We start from the raw sequence: 14,808 nt of genomic DNA on the forward strand, positions 1-14,808 counted from the left end.
GGGCAAAGCATTTCCCTTTTAGTTAAAAGAAGAATTTTCCCAAGGAAATAATCAAATGGACTAATACAGCCAGCTTCAAAGAGCTGAGTCTGAATGTTCTTTCATTGCAGACTAGTTTCAGACACGGGAACTTGAAAATCTGAGAAGTTATTTTTCAAGACACAACAGTGTTCCTGATGGAGATACACGCGCCAGTTCTGTGGATGGACTTTTACGCCACCGGAAAGCCGTGTTATAGACATGGCATAAGAGGCCCTGCGAACGCTGGGGACACACCACACCTTCGGAACTGGCTCTGAACTACAGTCAGCAGCAGTCAGTGCCCTGAAGAGTCGCATAAACGTGAGCTGCACAAGTAAAGACCTCCCTAAGGACACTGAAGCACTCATCAAGTTCAAAGAACCAAAGGATTTCCTCACACATCATCCCGCAAATGTATTTCATGTTTTGTGAACAGACTTACCTAAACAGATCTGAAGTCACTCATTGAAAGATGTGGTTGTTTGGACAGATCAGAAATAGCACACCCAGAAAAGAACAGCTGGACAGTTTGGTTGCTCTGTCATCTGGCATAGGAGCCCTGAGTCCGAGTGACTTACCCAAGGTTGGTTTTCCATCAGTCAGGTGAATGCCTTCAGCCCAAAGGTAGTCTAGCCCCAATCGATCCGCCTGTTACTCGCTCAAAACCTAACAAAGAGCATCATTTAGCATTTCTCCACCGCCACCCACTGTTGGTTTGTTTATAAATGTTTTTAATGTTAAGATGCCAAAGAACCATTTAAAATATGGACAGTTTCTCTGACTGTGGCAAACTAAACTGAAGTAGTGAAGTGAATCAAATACTCCACTGCCTGTGCATATTCTATAAATGTGTTACTTTCTATTTCATCTTCTCTTACTCATTTTCTAAATCTGGTGTCATTCTCAAGCCAACTAAAGCTTTGAAGTTTTGGTTTTAGTCTATCCAAAGTGTATGCTAATTGAATACATGCAATGTTACTGCTCCTAAGGACTCTTTCCTCAAAAAGTATCAGCGCTTAAGTAATATTGAGCCAAGGCTGAAACAGCATTTTAAATAAAAGATATGTGGCTACAAGAAAAACCATTTTTTGGAGTATATTCTATGTGCCTGTAACCTACCTGTATCTTTACATGTATTAACTGATTTAATTTTCACAACAACAAAGAGTTAAAGTATTATTATTACCTACAAAGGCACAGAGAATCAAAGCTAGAGGCTCGAAATTACACAGCTACTAAAAGGCAGGGCTGGGATTCAAACCCAGGAAACCTGACTTTCTAGCACATGCATGCAATCCCCATAACAAATATAAATATATTCTGAATCATAATGATGAGTAAGCCATAAATTCTGAAAATGTCAATATATTATCAAAGCAGAGTGATGACAGTATCTCAATGACGTTGAGATACTGTACAGAATTTCTATGGTATTGTGAGGCTTTCAAAAAAAAAACAAGAGTCCCAGTGACCTGGCAATTTAGTAATCAGGCTGGCAGAATGTTCCTGGATGCTTTATAATTAAGCCTTAAAACACAGGGAGGTGGTTTGACAGTTAATTTTTTGTTTGTTTGTTTGCTTGTTTTGCGGTACGCGGGCCTCTCACTGTTGTGGCCTCTCCCGTTGCGAAGCACAGGCTCCGGACGCGCAGGCTCAGCGGCCACGGCTCACGGGCCCAGCTGCTCCGCGGCATGTGGGATCTTCCCGGACCGGGGCACGAACCCGTGTCCCCTGCATCGGCAGGCGGACTCTCAACCACTGCGCCACCAGGGAAGTCCTGACAGTTAATTTTATGTGTCAATTTAGCTGGGCCACAGGTGTCCAGATATTTGGAAAAATATTCTGGGTGTGTCTGTGAGGGTGTTTTGGGACAAAACTAACATTCAAATTGGTAAAATGAATAAAGCGGATTGCCCTCCCTGCTGTGGATGGGCCTCATCCCATCAGTTGAAGGTCTGAATAGAACAAAAAGGCTGACTTTCCTGAGAGTGAAAAGGAACTCCTCCTGCCTGACTGCTTGACCTGGGACACCAGTCTTCCTGCCTTCAGACTCCAACTGAAACATCAGCTCTTCTTGGGTCTCAAGCCTGCCAGCTTTTGGACAGGAACTATACCATTTGTTATTGTTTGAATATTGTTTTTTATGAAGAAAAAACAAACAACTCCTGGGTCTCCAGCTTCCCAAGTACAGATCTTGGGACTTCTCAGCCTCTATAATCATATGAGCCAATTCCTATAAGAAATCCTCCCCTCTCTCCACCCCCCTCCTTCTCCCCATGCCTCTGTCTATATATATATATCTATCTCAGTATATCTCTGTCTATATATATATCTGTTGGTTCCATTTCTCTGGTGAACTCTATACAGGTGGCTTCTTCTATTACTATCAAGATATTCACAACTCCTCTGAAAGTTTATCTCTGGAGGAGCTGAAATGTAGAGACACATAAAGAGATGATCTCTATCTTACACTACTGCCTGCTTTCTAGGGGAGCGGAAGCCACAGTGATTTTGCTGTGAGAGTCTCTGGCCTCACCATGCCCACTTCCTGTGCCCCGGTCCATGTCACATACATCTGCACCTCTTCGTCCAGACTGCTTTCCTTCCCTTTTACTTGTTAAAATGTTTCTTACACCCCTCAGTTCCCTTTAGTCAGGGCTGTCTCTAGCCTCTGGGCACCCTGTGGTAGCTTTCTGGTTCCAGGCAGGTTTTGTTGCCAGGGGACTAACTCCATGGGGCTGTGAGCTACAAGACAGTACACATCTTGGTTATCTTTAGTGTCTTTATAGCTTAGGGCTGGCATATAAGAAGTCCTCAGGCAATGTCTAATTAACAAAAGTTAAACTATATTTGCTTGGTTAAATAGATCATCTTCCTAGAGAAGGCAATGACTTGAGAGGAGGAAGAATATTCAGCTTTTAGAGAATGGTTTGAAGGCTTCTGAAAGGGGAAAATTCATAGTCTTACAGTGGATTAAAACTGGAGCAGAATTAAAATAGGAGCAGAAGCTCTTACGAAGAAAAAGAAAAATGTACAGAAATAACCAGGAGACCAATACCTAAATGCTGGAAACTGTCCTTCCTCAAGATTTTTATTCAATGAAAAAACATGTAGATTGACCAAGAATCAAGAGATCTGGCTATAAATTAACTTATGGCCTCTTTTTGAAGAATTTTGAGTTGCCAAACAAAGATAACTGTATGTCAGAACAATCCTGGTCATTCCCCCTGTGTTTGGACAAAGTCTTGAGCCCGGGGAGAAAAATAAGTCAAGATCCCAGTGCCCCAGCCCCACCCTCTCAACCACAGACTGCTTTCAGGTTAATGTCATCCTTGTACTTTTTACAGCTCCACCCAACCACACCCCGGTCCAGGAGCTGGTTCCAGGGATCCCAACAGGCCGTGTGCTGACGCAACTTTCTTAGAATGCATCCTGTGGCTTGGGTTTATGTCTCGTTGCCATCTGAAGTTGAATTACAGTGCACAGAGTCCTAGAATTTCGGTCTTGGGAAGGTCCCCTGAAGGCATCATATCTGAACCCCTCATGTTATGACTGAAGAAACAGACTTTTTACTGGTCATGCAGTACATCTGGGTGTAGAATCAAGGTCTAGATTCCTAGTAGAAGAGCTTTCCACTATGACACACTGCATCACCCATCTACCCCATCACCCATAAAAAGTGAGGGGGCAGACTCTACGGCTACTGTCTTATACTCCATCGCAAATAATAAGTGAGGGGTCAGATCTCCGATGGTCTGTGTGGGGCTTGTTTGCCTACCCCACAGTCTGGAAGGCACAGTATTTGCGTTATTACACTAATGACCCCAGTTCACTTCATCTGGACCACATATTAGATGAACCTTATTCATAATTGTTGTAATAACATGATTTTATTAAAAATAACTAACTTCATTTCCTCACTCCTTACGTTTGTCACAGTTATTCTTAGAAGTCAGCTAAATTTAGGCATTATAACTTTTCAAAATATATCTAAGCAACCTAGGACTTAAAATTTCCATGTATTCTCAATTTAAAACCTGAAGCAAAGTTTGAAGGAATAAACAGGCTGACTTATTTAAATCTAAATGTAAATGGCATCAACTCAGGATTAGCCCTTCTGACCAAGTGCGTTATACTCTTTCTCGTGTTTTGATTTCAAAGCACCAGGGAATGCAATCACATAAAAAGTCATTTATAATCTTCTACTACAGTTTTTAAAAATTGTTTTCAGAGGATATTAACCAAACCCATAATCCCAAAGAGCTTTTCAAACTAGGTAGTTATTATTTCTTCTATTTAAAAACTGAAAGCAGACATCCAACACTGTCTGAACATAGTGAACGAAGAGCAGAAATGAGCAGTATTAGGCTCCCAAAACCACTAACACAAGAAAAATCAAAGATAGAATGTGAAGTATAAAGCAATCACTGGCACTGCTATAGGAAATGGGATCTATTTAGGGAAACCATTAGAAGAAAACCAGAAAACTGCTGCTGGGGGAGGATGGGGGGACCTCATGGGATTCATGAAACAGTACCACATTGTATCTCCTGTAAAAGCGAAAACCTTACATTTCTGGGTGTTCTCTGAAGGAATATTGGATACTCTTGTTTTTTTTTTTTTTAAAGGAGCTAAAAATGGAAATGTTTATAACAGAGAGTTAATTTGATATTTCTTAGAAGATAATAAATCATTATAAGACAGGGTAATATCGTCAAAGTAAAATGTCCATTTTTTACTGCTTGGCTCAATGTAAGATTAAAAGTTACTTTTTTTTTTTGGTAATGAAAGAAATTGCGGAAGTTTGGTCGATGAAAGCAAATACTTTTGCTGTTTCATGTAGAGCAAAGCATTTTAAAAGCCATAGCATAATGTGAAGGGTGAGCACAGCTGTCACCGCTGTTCACACGCAGAGTAATGTGTAGCCAATAAAAATAGAGCAAGGTGAGCTCCTAGCTTACTACGCATCCTCCATTCTCCAGGAACAAGGTGAGGAGACCCTGGAGAGGGAGTATGTGGTTATTTATCTTCCAGCTCCAAGGCTGACTGTGGAAACGTGAGATGGTCTAAGGCAGTCCGCCTCCATGCTGCGCCAGGCTGAAAGAAACGTACTGAGCACTGGGGCTGGGAAAGCGGCTCGCATGCACTGAAAGGAGACCAGGGAGCACAGCCCATCAACACCCAGAGAAAAGGAAACAACTGCTGTTGGTGCTTTGAATGGATGTGCATTACAACCTGGGGGCACACAGAGCTGAACCAGGAAACAGAAACCCCTCTCGGTCGGCTCCTGTCACTTGAACTTGAGTGGTAAACACTCTGCTGCAGATCTGAATGGCATGGAGAGGAAATATGATCTGGGCACAGAGTGGCTGCTTGAACACTTGGCCTCTGGAGGAGGAGAGAGAGAAAATATCATCCCACTTGGCTATAGTGTCCCAAGTAGAACACTATACCCACCGCTTAGAATCTAGGCTCCATTTGGGAACTGAATTTATATTCTCATCTTTGTCCTAGTGATATATTTATCTGGGGAAGAACTGTATATCATGCTTCTGTTGTTAACTTTAATAACTGACATTTTCAGCAACAGTGCTATGCATTTACCTTGATCCCGTCCTCATAAACACTGTCCTATACCAAGGCCCAATGGCATGCCTCGTACGGTAGCAGCAGTCCCCCTCTGCTGTTAAGGGTACAGCTACAGTGAAATGTGTGTTTGCTTTTTTAAACAACACACCAAACTTATTAACTCAAATACACTCTGTATTAGTTTAAGCAGTCACACCTGATGGCTCCACACTTAAGATAATGATGACATAATGGTTCAAACGAGTTCTAACCTTTGCAGGCACTTTCTAACCACGTTAAATATATTAAGCCACTTAATTTTTATAACAGTCTTGTAATATGGTGACAACTGTTACTCCCATCTTACAGATGACAAAACTGAGATACAAAGGAGTTAAGTAACCTGGCTGTGATGGATCCAATCACATATTCCCCAGGTCTGCTCAGCCTGCTTGACCCTCAGGCCTTGGCCGCTGGCCTTTAATTCCACAGTTCTCATGGTGATAAAGTCGCCAGACCCACCATTCCTGCTGCCACCACAGGTACAGTCAGAGGTGCCCCAAGGCCACACCAACTGACATCAAGAGGCTCTGCCCCTGGGCCAGGGCCGAAGAGGTTCTGCCTTGCTGAGTCTGTGCAGAAGGGCTGGTAACAGACCCTGAGAGCGTGGGGGAAGTATGGCCGGGTGGAGAGGACTGGCTCCCAGCGGTCCCTGCGGCCTTTGTAGAGAAGTCTCCTGTGCCCCACAAGCAGCGGTGACTGGCTGCAAAGCTACGGCAAGCCTGGAAACAGGCACCTTGTGTTCCGTTCTCCCTGCTTCCCTGCCGTGGTCCCCCTTGCTCTGGACTCCCTGGGCCAGCTCTCCTGGCATTAACATGCAAGCTTACGGCAAGCCTGGAAACACGCGCCTCGTGTTCTGTTCTCCCTGCTTCCCTGCCGTGGTCCCCCTTGCTCTGGATTCCCTGGGCCAGCTCTCCTGGCATCAACATGCGAGCTTTCACCACCGGCTCTGCTTTCTGGGGCACCTGGACCAAGACAATGCCCAGTGAGTGGCCCAAGGTTAGTACGTGACAGCTCTTAACTGCAATGCTACATTTCATGCCGTCTTTATTCTGCTTCTATTATTGAGTCATTAGCTCTATTTTAAATGCCAATGCAGAGACAGAAACAAATTTATGAAACAGTAATCAACAGAACTAAGACTTTCCAATACCATGAAAATATCACTCCATTTACTAAAAGCCCTCCACATGGTGTCTGATATCAGAAAATCAGGAGCAATGATTTCTGATTCCATGTAGGAGTTTTGTTTTTGAAATGAATTTCCAAGTAATTTCTGAATTTCTATAAAGCAAAAAGCTGTAAAACTATATACTGTGTAGTTGAAACTCAGTGTAGTTTCAAATGATTGTTTCAGAACATTCCCCTGATGTATCACGTTGTAGACAAGTTTTTCTGAATCCATCTACTAAGAGAACAATTTGAGAAGTACATTCAAGCTTGCTGGCAATCCTTACCTAAGCTCACCATTTCCACATCACATCAGCTCTCACCTCATTTACCACAGTATCTAAATCCTGCATGGACGTGGAATGAAAAGTATGAAAGTCATTATTTTGGGGGGGGGGCTGGCTCTTTTATTTCTGGTATTCCTTTGAAAGCACGGTGAACATTTTCCAGTATCTGACAGCTGACACATAGAGAAAAAGGTGAGAATATTTTTCGCACGTCTAGTCTGGAAGAGCACGCTCTATTCTGGGAACCTCAAAACAAGAAAAATGTAAGACTAGAAGTTCAGAGCATTGAGATGGTTCTGAGACTTGAACAACAGATGTAGAAAAAGATTAACAGAGAAGTTACATTTAGACTGGGATGGAAACTTTTTAAAAAGAGTTGAGGACAAACAATTATTGAATAATTTTGAGAGTAAAAGTAGTGGTACCAAATAAAAATACAAATAGGAAGGTACAGAGTTATTAAGATGGAGATTCTCACTTCCCTATTACTATTACTCAGAAAATAACACTGAGACTAAATATAACAACTATGTTACAGGAAGAGACTTCTGGTCATTAAAATCTCCTAATGGTAGGACAGGTGTTGAAATATATTTTGGTATATTCAGGGCAAACCTGACCAATTAGAAATATAAGAAGCTCAGTTTAGATCTACTCCATTTCCTTTTTGAGATCATATATAGCATTTATTTTTTTCAGGCTCCAGAGAGTTTCTGTTTTCTGAATGAAAACATACTGACATTTTGAAGAACTGGATTAAATCTTTCAAGTCATTGAGTATAAATCTGTCCATTAGGAAAGGAAGCAAAGCTCTGTTAGCATGGATCTTTCACTTTAAGGAACTTGAGCAGTCACTCAATCCGTTTGTTTTATCAAAAGGAGTATACTTCTTAAATTTTCTTTGAGATCTTCAAATACTATATAGTTATACTTATTTTTTACATCACCTTCTTTGAAATTTAACCCATGATCCCATGTAACTTTCCCTGCTGACTTATCCACATTTTTATGAAGATGATGGCATAATTTTCCTTGCTTTAGCTTAAGACTTCATGCATAAGATGCGCCCTTCCCAAGGCATGTTCATTACACGTACTTACAGAGTTTCAATTCCTAAGTTTCTTTTTATTGTCTTCATGTTTACAGTAGTTCTAACTAGTCCCCCTCCTCATCCTCCCGCTCCCATTTGAATTTTTTTTTTGGTAGCATCCTCCCAAATACTTCATCCTCTTTTTGGACAACATCTTTCTTATAGCATGATATGGTGCCTGAAACATGTCAGATCCGAAACTGGAAGTCTTGTTGCTGGAAACTGCAAGCCTGCTTCCAGTCAAAGCCTTATTTATACTGCACGGTGAGAAGAGATTGGTCTCCTTTGTTGTACTTTCTGGAATGGCACCATGTGATGCTCTTTTACTGAAAAATTGAGAGAATATCACCACATGGTACTATCAGGGGTGAACCATCTAGCATGGTCTTGCTGCCATACAGTAGAATGGAATGGCAATCAACACAATCCCAGATAAAAATGTGGTAATCATTCATTCAACAAGCGCTCATTCTCGCGCCCGCCGTGTGCCAGGCCCGTTCACAGTGGCAGCAGCTAAGCCAACATTTATCTTGTCCTGACTGTGTGCTAGATGCACACATGCATTCAGTCATTTAATCCTTATAACAACCCTGTGAAGCGGGCAGTGTTCACGTCCTTTGACCAATAAGGAAACTGAGCCTTAAAGAATTAAGGCACTTGGAAAGGGTAGAGCGGAGCCTCAATTCCAGGTCTGTTCGAGGACAGAAAAGTACCTACTAGAAGAACATCTGCTAAAGGGAAACAAGGCCCTTGCAAAAGAAGAGGATCAAGCAACATGAAAGTTTCAGGTATCCCGAAGTGACTAATGAATATCGTTTCCAATTCAATGGCTACCAGGACAGCAGACTTCGTTATATTATTTTAGTGACAATATCCACGTAATGACAATGGGTATTTCCTGTAAGTACATACTTTATTCCATAGTCAACGCTAATGGGACCAGAGCAGTCACTAGAGGCAGGAAGTGTGTTAGGAAGACCACAGAGTTGAATAATCCAGAGTAGGGTTTGAAACTCATGTTTGCCACTCAGTAGCTGTGAACTTGGGAAGACGTGGCCTCTATGAGCCTCAGTGGCCCTCTCATAGGATTGTCATGAAGACCATAGCTGCTTGGGGAATCGCCTGGCACAAAGTACATGACTAGCTGATTCTCAAAGACAGTCCCTTACCTTTCTGATTACTGCTTGATGACCTAGACCAAGCCAGACGCAGTACATTAAACTAGTCTTCCTTCTTCTCCCCGACTGCTTCAAATCTTTCAATGCTCCCTAAGGTTTTCAAGGGAAATTCCAACTTCCTTAGTTTAGAACACGAGGTCCTTCATGATGAGAACAGCAGTGCCACCTGTTTATGGATGGTGCCCATGCTAAGCAGCCAGTGCCAGTGCCATGCCAATGTTAAACATTTTTAACACCACTCCTGTCTACATCTCATGTCACTGATTGATGTATGGGCGGTAAATCCCTGCCTCTGTTCCTCCCCATCATTCCTTCTGCTTGGAATACCTTTCCACCTCCCACTCCATTAGTTCTCTCCCAATTTTCTAGTAAAAAGATATCAGGGAATTGATCAACCGACCTGGAACACTTCTGAAAAGTGAAGGGAGGTACTATGACTAAATATGATTGAACAACAGGCATATACTTGGCCTCTCCCAGACAAGAAGTATCTTCCCCCGAGAAGGTAAGCCTTCTCTGATGTCGCTGATGACTTAGGGTCCCTCCTCTGTGCCTCCATAAGTTTGCTACAGCATCAGGTGCTTATTGCAGCCTATACCTCATTGTGCTGTCACTGTTTTGTGCTACCCTTTCCTACGCTGGACTATCAACTATTAGAGGGCAGGGACCTTCCTATTTATTTTTCTATCCCCAGTACTTAGCATATGTCAAGCACACAGTATTTACTAAATAACATTACATGAATGATTAAATAAATTCAGTGCAATATTGTGAGAACTAAAAGCATTTCAGGTATCTCACCATTCTGCTATTCTGCAGTAGTATTTATTCCATGTGCTTTCATTTCCAAATCAATTTCCATCCATGAAAATAACTGATCCTCCAGGGCCACTGGACAAAAGCTTCTGTAAACCAGATCACACTCCAGTTTTCCATTTCTTCCTATTCTAAAGGGACCGATTATTTATTTTTTTTTCAGTCACTCTAGTTTGGATAATGTGAAAAGAAGTTCACTATATGAGCACCTAGATAATAGTGAAAACCTTCATGGCACCAATAGGCAAGCCCAGTTCCAGTAAGCAGACTGTGCCCGTGCTGCTCCAGATCAAGCTGGTTTATTTTTTCACACCGACGTCAAGCTGCTGGTGAACACTTTGCTCTCTGAATCATCTCCAAATCTATACCAGCAAGCTAATGAAAAGCCAACTGGATTGGCAGACAAGAGTGCAATTCATTCCTCCCCTTTTCCCATGTGGTTTCTGAGTAATTCAGGGCCTCTTATTCCCTTGCAGCATGGTAGAATAGGGGCAGAATTTAGGAGAGGTTCTATCATGGACTGGATCTGAAATAAGAAGACCCAGATAGGAGTCCTGGTTCTGACACTTCCTAGCAGACTGGTCTGAGAGTATGAATTATACTTTCTTCATGCGATTATTTCAGATTCAAATGAGATATGGGAAAGCATTTGTAAATTGTAAAGCACTAAACATACAATCCCTGTGCTACATTCTGGAAACTATGGTACTTCCCCTCTGATGGCAAGTTTATTTGATTGTTTTCATCATTAAGTGGAAAGATCAACAGGCAGAAAGAGTGCAGAATCAGGCTAAATGTGCCCTAAATTAACCTATGAAGAGGTTTTTAATATGGAAAATGACATGTAGACATTATTTTTTTTATCACTATATACAGAAGGGCAGAGTCCTACCTTAAATATTAGGTAAGAGAAAAGCAATGGAGTGGAAAAAAGAAAATAGTAGTGTAATTACCAAATAAATGAAAACTTTGTAGAGCATCATGTGTATGCATGTGCATGTAAATACGTACACTTTTTTTTACATACGTACATATTTATTTACTGTATGTGTGTATAAAATTTTTTTTCCTGAAATGTTATTTATTTGGTTTTTATTTAAGTTATTTTAAGCTACATAAGGGAGAAGCTATTATGGTTCAATACATTAAAAACTGCTGCACAAAACTGCAGGAGAAATTACCTGAAAATGTAAAGGATTACTGAACTCTTTTCTTTTTTTTTTTTTTTTTTGCGGTACGCGGGCCTCTCACTGTTGTGGCCTCTCCCATTGCAGAGCACAGGCTCCGGATGCACAGGCTCAGCGGCCATGGCTCATGGGCCCAGCCGCTCCGCGGCATGTGGGATCTTCCCGGACCGGGGCACGAACCCGTGTCCCCTACATCGGCAGGCGGACTCTCAACCACTGCGCCACCAGGGAAGCCCTGAACTCTTCTTTTAATTCACAGAGAAAATATTACGCTGTCATGGCGGGCTACATCATATCACATTCACTAAAATTGCCTCAGGCAGATTTATTGTCATAAAATGAAGATTTCAGGCAGTTTTTGGCATAAAAATGCAATATTATACTTAAATATTAAATATATAGTAGCATGATATAGGCTGATATAGGTTTCCTATTGCATTTTATTTTCCTTAGCTTATTAGCTTCATACAGTAAATTATCCGTAAGATAACAACTGCTCATTGTGTTTTACGGAACTATATATAACAATTTTTGTTCTAGTCCAACAATTGCATAACCTAGCTAGATACTTAAGCTGTTTCAGTAATCAGTTAATGTTCCTTATAATGCTCACATCAAAAAAATTATGTAATCTCTACTACTCTGTAACCTATAATTTCACTTTCTGTAAGAAACATTACATTATTAATATCTTTTGCACATTTCATATTTGCTATGAAAAATTCTGGCATAATATATTTTTATAACCATTAAGTAAATTAACATTAATGTTAAATTATGTAGTTTGAGGAATTTTTGTTTGAAATGCCTTCTGAATAGTTCTGAGTGGAACATACGTATTTTAGATACATATATATAGAGAGAGAGAGAGAGAGAGAGTCTTGTCTCCAAGAAATCCTTCAATGTTACTTGAGACATTAAACTTGAAACAATTTAAACAAGTATTGAAATAAGAATAGGATGGAAACTAAACATTAAAGCAAATCAAATTATCTAAGATGGACTTTAATTTTAAAAGCAGAATGATTTGCTTTTTCTTCAGAGTTAACCCAACTTTTCTCAGAAAGTTCTATTAGAGTGCCTACTCCCCATTCCACATAGTTTAGGCAACAAAGCTCTTTGGACACAAGACAGGAAAATATCCCACATGTAATATTTAAAATCCGTATTTTACAATATCCCCACTGCATACCATTTCCAGGCAGTGAACCTGCCTTTGTAACAATCCATTCATATCAGTGGTTCCACAAGCTAACAGGGTTTCTCAAAACGTGTACACTTGAACCTTTATGTAAAATTTTAAAACTGTACTTTTTAAAAACAGTACATTTTCACCCTGATTCTTGAAAAGGAAAAGGCTTGTGGATGTGTACTTTTAGGAAGGCCTATGAGGCACCACGCTTTCTACCCATCAGCAGTCACTGAAGACTTTTCAGTCAAACGTTCCTTAAGGTGAGAGGCCGACTTAATGAAGGGTTTCTGTAATGCCAACTACATCAACCATATAGTTTGGCCATTCCATTATTTAGATGGTAATTTAGCATTTCTTCGGATCTTTTTGTATTCAACATTTCGTTTTGATGTTTTTTCAATTGCTTCGTTCATTCTATTTAATAATATCATGATAGATATAACACAATGAATGCAACCCGTATCTTCTATGGGAGTAGTTCTCAACTGGGGGAACTCTGCTTTTGCTTGTTACGACTGAGGGGTGCTACTGGCATCTAGGGTGTAAGGGCCAGGGATGCCTCTGTACATCCCGCGGTGCACAGCACAGCCCCAATGTGAACAGTGCTGCTCTTGAGCAACCCTGGTCTATGGAATGGGTTGAGTCTGAGGTTTTGGTAAACTGTGACATGAGAGATAAGATTCACTATGAAATGATTCATTTAAGTAATAAAGGTAACTCAAACCCTAAATCAATTCGTAAGTCTATTTAAAAAAAAAATCATTCAGGTACGGCCTAAATAGTTTGTACAACGCAATATAATTACCCAACTCTTATGGGGCTGATAGCAATATTCCAGGTGCTTTGGGTATGGTGTTCAAAACAACAGGTAAAGAGCCCTCGTCATCCCATGCTTACAATTCTATTACTTCAAAATAAACATATGCCATATTACTTAAACTTTGGAGTTATAATTACTCTAGGTAACTACGGAATAACAAATTCTTCAAACGACACACGAAAACTGCCACTTGTCATGATTAAAACCCAAAACGTCTAAGAAAAATTAGTGATTTGTTACTTAGGATTCTATTTATCTTTTCATGCACGAAACTAATTATTTGTTTGCAAGATGTTGCATCTTCATTAAAACCATTAATATTCTGAGTAGATGGCTGTATTCATTTTATAAATAAAAATGGAATTTCACCACTGTGTTTCATGCAGTTCTTAGGACAATAATATTCCCACAAGATGTTATCTGTCTAAAAAGGCAGTTCTTTATAATAACACAAAGCAGTTATTGGTACATCTAATTCAGAGTATCCATTATTTTTCAAGCAGTCTTCCTGGATATCAAATAGGCGTATATATTACTCTTTGAGAGATACATATGCAATATGTGTATATAATATTGTTGGGAGAGTGTAGACGCTATTTACCAAACCCTGTCTTCCCCAAATACTGTTATATTTTAAAACAATATAAAGCCATCTCTCCAATTTTTCTAAAAAAGGAGAGTCTATGACCAGGTTATCTTCTAAAAAAGCAAGAGCAAATAATCTAAAATTAATTAAAAAGTCCTCCTAATTTGGTAAGTATTCCATATTTCTTAGGCAGCATGTTCATCCCCCCAATCATAACTTTGGTTAATAAAGTTATGAGGTTCATTCACTGAGAATGTGGTGGTTAGGCATTGAGGTAAGTGTCTCAGGGATGTTGACAGCAGCTAAGGGAAGTCAGCAAGGGATTTTAGATGGCCCCAGGCAATTCACAAAGTAGATGATCTGCCCAGTGGACAACGGGAAGTCAGAAAGGGCAGCCGACAGGGCCACTTCAGTTTGAGTGGAAGACATGGCAAGTCAGCAGTGTTCAGGGAAAAACATCTACATTTAGGCAGAACTCTGGGAGGAGTTGGTCTGGGTCCTTTGCATCTTAAAATGGTTAGACACTCTGTGCTGCTGGGGCCGACCTTTCAAAGTGGTTCAGTGACTTTAATGAAGAAGGCAAGGAGTATGTATGCAAAGTACTCTGATGATCTTAGAGGAAATAAACTACCTGTATGTTTGTAAATGTTTAAACACTATTCCCTCCCAGATAGGAAAGTATACATTAATAGACCTGCTTTTTAAAACAGTGTTATCATTTAGCCTCTTAGAAATGAACAAACTTCACTTTCTAGAGCAGTTTTAAGTCCACAGCAGGACCGAGCACGAAGTGCAGAGAGCCCTCACACAGTCCGTCCCTACACACGCACGCA

The 14,808-nt window shown here is 40.6% G+C and overlaps 1 protein-coding gene across 3 annotated transcripts in view; it reads right to left on the reverse strand.

The window, feature by feature from the left end:
• TOX (thymocyte selection associated high mobility group box) overlaps nucleotides 1-14,808 on the reverse strand; it is a 301,076-nt gene that overhangs the window by 155,159 nt on the left and 131,109 nt on the right. The window lies entirely within an intron of this gene.

This window comes from Lagenorhynchus albirostris, chromosome 17 (genome assembly GCF_949774975.1).
Source record: "Lagenorhynchus albirostris chromosome 17, mLagAlb1.1, whole genome shotgun sequence".
Taxonomy (NCBI): Eukaryota; Metazoa; Chordata; class Mammalia; order Artiodactyla; family Delphinidae; genus Lagenorhynchus; species Lagenorhynchus albirostris.